The sequence below is a fragment of the Eurosta solidaginis genome, chromosome 4 (assembly GCF_040869045.1).
Source record: "Eurosta solidaginis isolate ZX-2024a chromosome 4, ASM4086904v1, whole genome shotgun sequence".
Taxonomy (NCBI): domain Eukaryota; kingdom Metazoa; phylum Arthropoda; class Insecta; order Diptera; family Tephritidae; genus Eurosta; species Eurosta solidaginis.
In genome coordinates this window covers 50,627-63,078 of record NC_090322.1, presented here as the reverse complement: position 1 = coordinate 63,078, position 12,452 = coordinate 50,627, and the positions used below count along the sequence as shown (strand labels likewise).

At 40.0% G+C, this 12,452-nt stretch overlaps 1 protein-coding gene across 4 annotated transcripts in view; it reads right to left on the bottom strand.

Annotated features, from left to right (window-relative positions):
* LOC137248357 (homeobox protein extradenticle) overlaps positions 1-5,734 on the bottom strand; it is a 50,197-nt gene extending 44,463 nt beyond the window's left edge. The window contains exon 1 of one of the 4 annotated variants that reach the window (XM_067779227.1): positions 5,659-5,734. The gene's annotated coding sequence lies outside the window, so the exon portion shown is untranslated. Of the gene's footprint in view, positions 1-5,347; positions 5,507-5,570 lie in introns of those variants that run through there. The other 3 variants (XM_067779226.1, XM_067779231.1, XM_067779228.1) reach the window with 3 other exon arrangements.
* Positions 5,735-12,452: the final 6,718 nt, after the last annotated feature.

The following is a 12,452-nucleotide window of genomic DNA, read 5'->3' as shown; positions in this document are numbered from 1 at the left end:
GGATGAGATGTTGGCGGATCAAATAGAAGAAACGACGTTCTGCACAATAAACGGAGACGCCCAGACACGTATGGTAGGAAGCTGTCACAGTTCGCCGGATATTTCAATAATGAGCGCAGAACTCGTAAACTGCGTCAACTGGCAGCCGATGGTAACATTGGCATCCGACCACCTACCTATACTTATTTCGCTCGAGCGTTCCGCCGACTTCATCGCCACAGAAAAACGCACTTTCATTAACTTTAAAAAAGGAAAGTGGGATGAATACCGATGGTAACATTGGCATCCGACCACCTGCCTATACTTATTTCGTCGAGCGTTCCGCCAACTTAAAACGCACTTTCATTAACTTTAAAAAAGGAAAGTGGGATGAATACAAATCCTTTGCTGCCCTCCCTATCCCGACTGATGCCCGCCAAGGGGAGCGTGCTTTCCGCAAGGTCATTGAATCCGCCTCGGCTCGTTTCATTCCCGCTGGTAGAATTCCCTAAATTCGGCCCCACTTCCCGACGGAGGCCGTAAGTTTAGCGAGAGAACGTGACCTTATAAGACAGCTCGATCCCGGCGACCCACAAATAAGGGATATAAACCAACGCATCAGATTGCTTGTGGATGAACATAAGCGGGCGAAATGGGAGGAGCACCTAAGCGGTTGTAACCTCTCTGCCGGTGTAGGTAAACTTTGGTTCGCCGTAAAGTCCCTATCGAATCCGTCTAGGCATAATGACAAGGTTTCCGTCGCCTTTGGCGATAAAGTGATGTGGGATGCGAAAAAATGCGCGAGCGCTTTCTGCCGACAATATATAATGCATTCTACGGTCGACAAAGATAGTCGGAGGGCCAACAGACACGCACATAAACACAAATTCAGCGCGTCACCAATTACCATCACCGCCAAAGAGGTTGAGGATGCCATCGGTCATTCTAAACCATCCAAAGCAGTCGGTCCAGACGGCATAGCCATACCGATGCTTAAAAGCCTAGGGAAAGAGAGTTTCAAATATTTAACATATGCCTTCAACCTGTCTCTTTCCACCTTTGTCATACCCGAATTATGGAAAATGGCCAAGGTGGTCCCGCTACTAAAGCCTGGGAAACCAGCTATCATCGGAGAGTCGTATCGCCCGATATCTCTCCTACCGCCAGTAGCCAAGACGCTTGAAGCCATTTTGCTCCCCTACTTCAAAGCAAATTTGCAGCTAGCCTGCCATCAGCATGGCTTCAAAAAAGTCCATAGCACCACCACCGCGCTAAATGCCATCAACACCCAGATAAATTGCGGTTTAAATCAAAACCCCCACCATAGAACAGTACTCGTGGCGCTAGACCTATCAAAAGCGTTTGATACGTTCAACCATGGCACGTTACTGCAAGACCTGGAAGGGTCTACCCTTCCACCATGTCTTAAAAGGTGGACCGCAAATTATCTGGGTGGTCGGCAGGCATCGGTGCAAGTTAGAAACGAAACATCAAAACCAAGAAGGGGTGCCACAGGCTGGTGTCCTATCCCCACTTTTGTTTAATTTCTACATATCTAAGCTACCTTCACCACCAGAAGGAGTTACTATCGTTTCCTACGCCGATGACTGCACAATAATGGCCACAGGCCCAGGCCCACAGATCGATAAGCTTTGCAACAGAATAAGCGGCTACCTGCCTGATCTCTCCAGTTTTTTCGCCTCGTGAAACCTGGCATTATCACCGACTAAATCCTCCGCGACCTTATTTACAACATGAACGTCCCCAAAGTCGACCATTTTGAACATCCACGTCGATGGCACTACGCTACCGACTGTCCTACACCCCAAAATCTTGGGTGTGACGTTTGTCAGGATCTACATTTTGATGAGCACGCAGCCGCAATTGTTCCGAAAATCCAGAGCCGTAATAAAATCCTCAAATCCCTTGCTGGTAGTACTTGGGGAAAAGACAAAGAAACGCTCATTACCACATACAAAGCAATTGGCCAGCCGATTGCGTGCTACGCGTCCCCTATATGGTCGCCAAGCCTAAAAATTACCCACTGGAAGAAGCTACAGGCCTGTCAAAATACTGCTCTCAGAATCGCCACGGGCTGTCTTCCTATATCCCCAGAACACCATCTACATAATGAGGCGAGAATACTCCCCATCAGGGAGAGAAATGAGATGCTAACCAAACAGTTCCCGTTGAATACCCAGAAAACTGGGCATCCCAACAGGCATCTGATTGATGAGCCAACACCGCCTAGGGGCTTAAGGAGTCATCTCCGTAAGCATTTCGAGGAAATACAGCACCTGAGAACTCAGCCGTATGAAGCAAAAAAACACAAGCAGGTCCTTTGTGAACTCCACAAACAGCCGTCGGACCTTTTTGCCAGGAATTGCCCGGTGAATCCAGTACTCAAAGCACAGTACCCAAAACTTGCGGAGGAGGAACGCGTACTGGGGAAACGCGAGTCACTCTAGCTCAACTTAGTTCTGGATACTGTAACAGGTTGAACTTTTACCTATCCAGAATTAACCCCGACATACAAAATGTATGCCCCGCTTGCAATGTGTCCCCACATGACACCAACCATCTCTTTAACTGTAATGTGGAACCAACGTCTCTAGCACCCCTTTTATAGTCCACCCCTGTTGAAACAGCAAGTTTCCTTGCACTCCCGTTAGAGGATATTGATGACAATTTGTGATCGGTCGCAGCTATTAGGTGGGGCGAAGAACTGCTACAACAACAACAACAATTTGTGATCGGTCGCAGCTACCCCAGCGGGTTAGGGGGTCAGAATATACCCGCGGTAGGTACGTCTGTCGTAAGAAGCGACTAAAATACCAGATTCAAGGGGCTGTGTAGCGCAACCCTTCAGGTTGCCAGCGCAATATATAGCTTCTCCAAACCCAACTGTCAACCTCACCTATCTGCGGTGAATCCTGTTTCACTAACAGACGAGGCTCTGGCAACCCCAAGCTCCCCATGGAGGGAGGGATGGCCATATAAATCGTTCCCGAGATGGTCGGGCTAGCACCTTAATGGTGCTGTGTTACCGGAGCGTACCGGATCTCTATCCGGCAAAGGACCATCACATCGATAATACTCCCCAAAGCCTCCGGGGAGCAACCTTATTGCAACAACAACATCGGTCGCAGCTATTAGGTGGGGCGAAGCATTGCTACAACAACAACAACAACTACACGATGTTTTTAGGCCGTGGATACTCCATGGATTACACATGGATACACGCATGCATGGAGTACTCGCGATTTTTGCAGGGTAGTTTACATGTTTTCTATATGGTGAGGCACACTGAAGAGCAATACAAAATTTTGAAAAACAAAGAAGAAATCGGCGGTCAGTTGTTGGTTATGACATTTCGGGTAATTATATACAACAACATGACACGCTTCCCAAGGCAGTCGGTTCTATGTGCCGGAGCGACTCGGGATTTTTCCCGACCAAGGACTGTCTTTTCAGTGACACTGCTACAACAACAACAGCATGACACACTTAATACACGTCCACAAATATCGGGAGGGGTGGCAAAAGACACGTTTTAGACACAGGACCGCAAATCCGAAAACGGATATAAAAATTTTGCTTCTGTAATGAGATATTTGCAAAAGAAATTGAAACTTTTTTATGTGGTTTTTGTAATATAGTTGTACACAGAAACAAATTTTTTGTACAAAGCGACTTTGCACGGTTTTAATTCTCATCCTACCCCAATGGTGGACCGGCCAGGGTAATTTTTTATAACCGCGACCGAAGGCCACCAACGCAGAAAGGTGTTCTGCGCAAAAATATTATGAATCACACCCCAGTTTCGGAGGGACCCTGCGTAATTTTTCGGTTTTTGTTAATATCTTTTAACCAACTCAACATTTTTGTTTTCCTGGGTTCTATGGGGAGTGTTATCTATGTTGATGGTCCTTTGCCGGATGCAGATCCGGTACGTTTCGGTAACAACAACAACAAGGTATGTACTATCCCGACCATCTCGAGAACGATTTGGTATGATCACATGAAACCTTCTAACCCATATCGCCCTCCCACCCCTAGATCCATAAGGAATTTGGGGTCGCCAGAGCCTCGGCTGTTAAAGAAACAGGATTCGCCACAGGTAGGTGTGGTTAAGATTTGGGTTGGAGAAGCTATATATTGCGCTGGCAACCATTTCAACGGGTTGCGCTACACAACCCCATGTTGTTGTTGTTGCCCTTGTCGCTACAACAACAACACAACCCCTTGAATCAATTTGGTATTTTAGGCCCCCCTTACGACAGGTATACCTACCGCAGGTATATTCTAAGCCCCCTAACCCGCTTACTAGTAATTGGCGACTATTACCATATTTTCTTTAGTTTTTGCAGTATTTTGTGCGTGTTATAATTTTATCTGTACTTGGCAGTTTTCTTTGAAATTGCACCAGTTTTACACACAATTGGGTAATCCTTTACTTTAGCTTACAACTGCTACAACTCGTCCAAAAATATCGGGAGAGGTGTCAAAAGACGCGCTTTGGACCCAAGATCACGAATACGAAAGCGGAAATTGGAAATTTTATTTCTTTTCGGAGATATTTGCAAACAAAATCGAAAATTTGTATGTGGTTGTTGTAATTTTGATGATTTTGTAGTACCCGCAAGAAAACCTGTGGGTAAAAGTGTTTTGTGCGTATATGGTTTTGGTCTCCAAACCGGTGTTGGACCCACCCAGGGTAATTTTTATAAGCGCGACCGAAGGCCGCCAATGCAGAAAGGTGTTATGCGCAAAACTATGGATCCCACCCCGGGTTTCGGAGCGCTCCGGGGGCATTTTTCGGACATTTCTTTTGACAGAAATAAAATGTTTAATATCCGCTTTGGGATTCGTGGTCCATGGATCAAGACGCGATTTTGACACCTCTCCGGATATTTTTGGACGGACGAGTTTTAGCAGTTGTGAGCTAAAGTAAAGAATTACCCACAATTGTCGCGACCGTACCAATGAAAACTCCTAATACCACACACCCGGACTTGGCATGGCAAGCCCAGGGTTATTTTTTATAAACGCGGCCGAAGGCCGCCAACGCAGAAAAGTGTTCTGCTTAAAAATACTATGGACCCCACCCCCGGTTTCGGAAGTACCCGCTGGTCTTTTTTCGGTTTTTCGTTAATATCTTTTGAACGGGTAAAAAAAGTTATCTTCCCTTTCGGATTATTGATCTAGGTCGTTAGGTTTCAGCCTCTCGTGCACATTGACGACCTGTATGGGAGGAAACTCAGCCTTTATGCTATGTATACACATTATTTATGTATAGACAATGTGCATAGTACACACTCGAATAACCACAGATTATACGTACATAGTTACACAACGTTATACCTACTTTTAGAGGAACTATTCCTTGATCGTAACAAACGGATTCTTTTACCATAAGTGTTATCCAAGCAAGTTTAAAAAAATACACTGGACTGTTTTTATTTAACGATTTGATATACTTTACACACAAACAAAAGTATAAGCATAAGATGTGGAATATAGAGTAGAGAAAAATTAAATGAAAACAGATACAAACACGAAATATATTTTGTGCAGAATTGATTTGGTACCATTAATGACAGGTTTTCGTAAAGTTAACTCCCTATATTAATTAATCAAGATATTTCATTAAATAACTTCGTAATTAGCTTTATTTACCTAAATTTACTGTGAAAAATTAAACAAGAACACACACCACAACAAAAGCAATTCCGTAGAGCTGGATTTCGGTTCGATTCTTAATCGATTTAATCGATCTTTTTTTAGAAATGTAGAATCGATTTTTTTTTAATCGTTCGATTCTTTAGGCATCGAAGTTTTCATCATTATATACTTTAGGGATGCTTGAGGAAATATGTACATATTCTGTAATTTTGTTTTTATAAATTCAGCTTGTTGGTGGCTTCGAGAGAAAGGAGAAAGATGAAGGAATTTCTTCGCACTTCTGGTAAGCAATATATTGAACATGTGTTTATCTATTTTGTGGTATGATATTGTGTTCAGTATGAAATTAATGCCCCTATTATCGTTTACAGCTCAACTCTGGCATTGTGAATGATAACTAAAGCCGGAGTCATTGGTGCCATATGTCGTATCGCTGTATCCGTATCCCTAACGTAATCAGCTGTTTATCGTTACGACGGTAAACCAAAACCCAATAGGTTGGCTACGATACGGTTACGACCTTAGCGGCACCAATAATCGATTGCATTGATTCTCATAAGGTTGGTCGAATCAGCTGTTATAAGGTTACCGATACGGTTACCGATAAAGCACCAATGTCTCCAGCTTAAAGCCGGAGTCATTGGTGCCGTATGTCGTATCGCTGTATCCGTATCCCTAACGTAATCAGCTGTTTATCGTTACGACGGTAAACCAAAACCCAATTGGTTGGCTACGATACGGTTACGACCTTAGCGGCACCATTAATCGATTGCATTGATTCTCATAAGGTTGGTCGATTCAGCTGTTATTAGGTTACCGATACGGTTACCGATAAAACACCAATGTTTCCAGCTTAAACCAAAATCCAATTGGTTGGCTACGATACGGTTACGACCATTGTTTACTATATAGTTTGGCAGCTTAATTCGAGGTTATGTTGCGAATAGAGTGGAAGGCACTCGCAGGCCGTGAAAATAGGCACTCGAATGGGGTGGAATGAAGAACAGTAGGAAGACCAGGGTTGCATTGGATCAATCATTGCATCAATATTAAAGATAAATTTAGAAAAAATAATTAAATACTTGAGTATAAGCAAACATTTTCTTTCAATTACTGCAATTAAGGTGTCCTAGATGCTATATATTCCAAAATTATAACATTTTATGTCTGTTTAAAAATCTAACTTCAATTTTCCTAAGATTTCCGTAATATGGCCATTAGTGATGTTTGTGTGTGTGTGCAAATTTTCAGCGATCAGCTGTTAGTTGCGCTACTTGGTAAAGTTTACAATGGTTACGACCTTAGCGGCACCAATAATCGATTGCATTGATTTCCTTAAGGTTGGTCGAATCAGCTGTTATAAAGTTACCGATACGGTTACCGATAAAGCACCAATGTCTGCAGCATTGTGAATGATAACTAAGTGTGATATCTTATCTGGCAACTGGCTGACAGGATGTTCAATATGGCTACTTTTTAGCGTTTTGACTGGGTGTTCAATATGGCGGCGGCTATCTTCACCGGGTGATAGAAAGAGATACAGAATGAGCCAGTGATAGTCTATTACAAATCAGCTGATCCAATCACTTTGGAATTTTGACGTCTATGCAGAAGATATCACACTTTGTTATCATTCACAATGAACTCTGGTTGAGTTGAAATTTCGCAATTTGGTATTACAGATTACAACTCAACCTGTCAAAAAAAATGTTGGTTGAGTTGTCCAGTCCACAAATCACGAAAGAGAAGATTGCGCATTGCGCATGTAAACATTAGATCAGCTGTTTTCAAAGGCCGTGACACAATGACATTTTTCATAAAGATGCGTCTAACACAAGCTTATGCATTCCAATAACATCGCCACAATCAACCAAGATGTTGCACTTGCAAATATGAAAGAACTTTAGACTTGGTAATTGAAGTTTATTTCGCCTTGCCCATTCATATAAAAAATTTCGCAAAGCACTGGTATAAACATTATCCCTATACAACAAAGATACTTGCCTCCAAATTTTGTGTCGTATTTATGATATATTACAGTTTTTACTTGCGAAAAATGTTAGAAAATTTACCAACTAGTGGGAAAAAGAAATTCACTTGCAAAGTGTGTCAACACCCTTAACGAAAGCAAATGTCACATTCTCCTTCTTATGCTTTGCTTGTAACAAAATTTGGGAGATGGCTACTTTTCAATATCAGATGGCGCCAGTGTTGCTCACTATACCGTTCTCCATAAAAATGCGTGCAATCTACTCATAATGCATAGCTTGTGTTAAACTCATCTATATGAAAAAGTGCTTATGTGTCGGGGTTTTATGGGCAATTTTTACGTAATTTTCCTTTAGTTCTTGTTTTTTCTCTCCTTTCATTCGCTCAAGTATGACGTCGATGCACAGAACGAAGCAATTTTGATCTCGTGAATGCGCAACCTGTGTAAGTGATTTGTGGTCCAGCACAAATCACATACAGAACCATAGATTAGATTGATACGAATCTTTTGTTTATGCTCTCATATTTTCGCTCTCACGAGGGATTTATCTTCTAGTTGTTGCTGGCAACAATCACAGATAAATCCCTCGCGCCAGCTGAAGCGGGTGCCAGAACAAAAAATGTGCCAGCCAAAACGAAAAACGTGCCAAAAATTTTGGAAAACTTTAGTTTGACCTATAACTGTAGAATAGCGTTCAAAAATTATGGGAAAAAGGATAAAAATACTTGTTTTAGTGTAAGTATTATTAGTTCGAAAACGGAGGGTAAATATTATTTACCATTCAAAAGTTATCACTAAAAACAGGTTTTGTAAATATGAACTCCCGATGCAACCAGTCCATTTTGATCACAGAACCTGGAACGCCAGACATGTAGGATAAGCCCTATCCATTAAATAATGTTAATTATTATATCATAGGTCCGATTTACTGAAATTTCAAAAGGATATATGGTTTTCACTGCGAGTTAAATGAAGTTAAAATATTTGACTAAATAATTTAATCGAAATGTTACTTTTACTTAGATTTGTTTATATTTAACTCTAACTAGTCGTATTATTGTAAAAAAAGTTCAAAGAAATTAATATTTGACGACTATCATTTTATTAAATGATTGAAACTATAATCGCCGAAATGTATGTCAAAAATCCCCATTTTCAGATCTATTAATTTTTGTTTGGAGTGGCATCATTGATAAATGTTATAAAAAATGTGCATTTTGACAGCGCTCTCTCGAAACAAAGAGTTGCAAATCCATTCATCTATGTACAGAACATTGTGCATTCACGAGTTCAAAATTGCTTCGCTCTGCGCATCTACGTCACACTTGACTGCTTCAGCGAATGAAAGAAAGAGAGAAAAAAATAAGAGCTAAAGGAAAATTACGTAAAAATTGCTCATAAAAAACAACTGAACTAATGTTTACATGCTCAATGCGCCACCTTCTCTTTTCCATCATGGTGGTCCAGTCTAACAACTTTTTGTGGCATTACCATTTACAACCTTGTGTTGTAGTTGTCAAAGACGTCAAAATCTTACAACTGATTAGTAGCAGTTGTCTCATACAATTTTGCAGTTGTTTTTAAAAAATGTTACGTTTTAGAAGACGGTTCACCACATAATTTTTAACAAAAATTTTCAAAGTTGGTATCAGAAGCCACGTTTCGACCTCCGTTTTTAGAATCCGAAAGCAAAAATTAAAAATTTCATTTCTGTCATATCATTTCGGTTCAAACTTTCATGTGGTTGTTGTATTTTGCCAGATTTTTTGTACACACCAATGCAGAAAGTTGTTGAACCCACCCCGGGTAATTTTTACAAATCGCGGCCAAAGGCCGCCAACGCAGAAAGGTGTTTTGTGCAAAGAAACTATGGATCGGGCCTCATATTTCGGAGCCTCGGACCATTTTGTGGTTTTTTGTAAATATTTTTCGTCGGAAATAAAATTTTTAATTTCCGCTTTCGAATCCTAAAAACGAAACGCGTCTTTTGATACCACCTTTGATAAGAGTCATAAAACGTTACCGAAAAAAAACAAAAAATTGAAAGCCGGTAGTTAAATATTTTTTAATTAAACAATAATGAACAATTTTGTACACATTTCCAAAAAAAAAAAACAACGTTTAAACGAAGGATTGCATTGAATAACTGTCTGACTTTATGGAGCGACATTCCGAAGTTGGGCGAGGCTGCAGCCAAAATAGTTCGGATGCAGCCAAAATAGGTGAAATAATGCGAACATGAGTCCCGTAGATACTAATCATTACTCCTGGGAATCCTGTTTTAGAGTAAAATACAACTTTTGCTCTTTGGGTTTAATCTACTTCGCACAAATATGCTCCGCAATAATATCTAAATCCAGTCCAACACTAAAATTATTTCCACGGCATTTTTGATAGCTGCCATCAGCAAGGAATCTGAGTGTAGCGCATAATTTTAAAATAGGGGTACAGCCTTCCCTCGAAAGCGTTTGTGGAAATGGTCCTTAATTTTGTTTAGTAATGAGCAAAATGCTTCCTTTCAAATCTGCAAAATAACTTCATTTCAAGCTCATCATTTGTCAATTAAACATCTCCTTACTTGGTGCTAGGTAGCTCCAAGGGATTGGAATGATCACGCGAATGTTTTCCGTATTCGCGACATGTCATTCACCAACATTTTCGCCATTATAAAATAGAATTAGGCTTTACCCCTATTTTAAAATTATGCGCCACACTCAGATTCCTTGCTGATGGCAGCTGTCAAAAATGCTGTTGAAATGATTTTGGTGTTGGACTGGTTTTAGATATTATTGAGGAGCATATTTGTGCGAAGTGGATAAAAACCCAAACAGCAAAAATTGTATTTTAGTCGAAAATAGGATTTCCAGGAGTAGTGAAGAGTATCAATGGGACTCACGTTCGCATAATTTCACCTATATTGGCTGCATCCGAACTGCGGTCAGCCTCGTACAACTTCGGAATGTCGCTCCATAAAGTTAAAAAGTTATTCAATGTAATCCTTCGTTTAAACGTTGTTTTTCCTATAAATGTGTAGAAAATTGTTGATTATTGTTTGATTAAAAAAGGTTAAACTACCGGGTTTAAATTTTTGGTTTTTTTTTTTTGGTAACGTTTTATGAACCCGTGCACCATCTAACTCTTGTCAAAGGTAGTATCAAAAGACGCGTTTCGATCTCCGTTTTTATGATTCGAAATCGGAAATTAAAAATTTTATTTCTGTCGAAAAATAATTACGATTCAAGGTTCGATTCGATCTCAAGGCCAGAACAATAATTTTTTTTCTAATTATTGTTATTTTTTAATTTTTCTAAATTTGAAAAATTGTATTTTGTTTTTGGAATAGTAAGTAGAAAATTTTTCAGACAACCTGCCATAGCTGCGCAGATAGATCCATTTCGAAGGGTGCTAAGCCTTCATCATCAGTACGCTTTAGGCATGCTGCGCTAACCATTTAGCTATAATGCGGTGGTTTGTTTGACTGGCAAATTTGCTACTTCTATTCCTTTTTACCAAATATATTTATTCAGTGTTGCGCCATCTGGTGCAAATCACTGATAATGCTGGATTTTTGTTTATTGTCAATTACTTTGTTTGACATTCCCAAGTGCTCATGGTTTATTAACAAAAACAATTGAAAAATATTTACAAAAACCCACAAAATGGCCCGAGGGTCCGAAATAAAAGGCCCGATCCACAGTTTTTTGCACAGAACATCTTTTGGTGTTGGCGGCCTTTGGCCGCGATTTGTAAAAATAACCCTGGGGGGGGGGGGTCCAACGCCTTTCTGCATTAGTGTGTACAAAAAATCTTGCAAAATACAACCACATGAAAATTTGAACCGAAATGATATGACAGAAATTACATTTTAAATTTGCCTTTTCGGATTCTTAAATCGGAGGTCGAAACATGTCTTTTGATACCACTTTGAAAATTTTTGTTAAAAATTAGGTGGTGAGCCGTCTTGTAAAATGTTACCTTTTTTAAAACAACTGCAAAATTGTATGAGACAACTGCTAGTAATCAGTTGTAAGATTTTGACATCTTTGACAACTACACTAACACAAGGTTGTAAACGGTAATGCCACAAAAAGTTGTTAGACTAGACAACTCAACCGACATTTTTTTGACAGGTTGAGTTGTAATCTGGAATACCAAATTGCGAAATTTCAACTCAACCAGAGTTGAGTTGTAAACGGTAATAGGGGCATAACTTGAGTTGTATACCGTAATAGGGGCATAATACCATAGTTTTAGATTCTAGTAAGCCAATTGAAAGTGACTGAAAGGGAATTCAATCTTATAAGTAATCCAAAGATTCGCAGATCTTTTGTCTGGAAGTATTTTAGTCAAGTGCAGAGCGATTCTGCGAAATGCAAATCGTACGGGAAAACTTGCAAAACATGTGGGAATACAACCAATTTGTTAAAGCACTTGAAGGGGTCACATCCAACGTTGATGGAAATATCTTTATCAACAGCTCTTATAGAATCCTTTTTTGAGCCTAATAACAACAACATAAGGAAGTCTCAGTCTGTAGATGAGCGAAAAATAACAACTGGATTGTGCTTTGATTATAATGATTGCCACAGATATGCAACCCTTTAGGATTGTCGAAGATAACGAATTCAGATATTTTACACAATACTTGGATCCTCGGTAAGTTTTGCCTTAACGAGTAACATTAAGAAACACACTTTTAACAAATATATAAAATCAATAGTTTTTACGACATAGACAGCAGCAAACAAAAAACAGAAGTGGCAATTTTTATGAAATTTCGTCAAAAGAAAGTGTATTG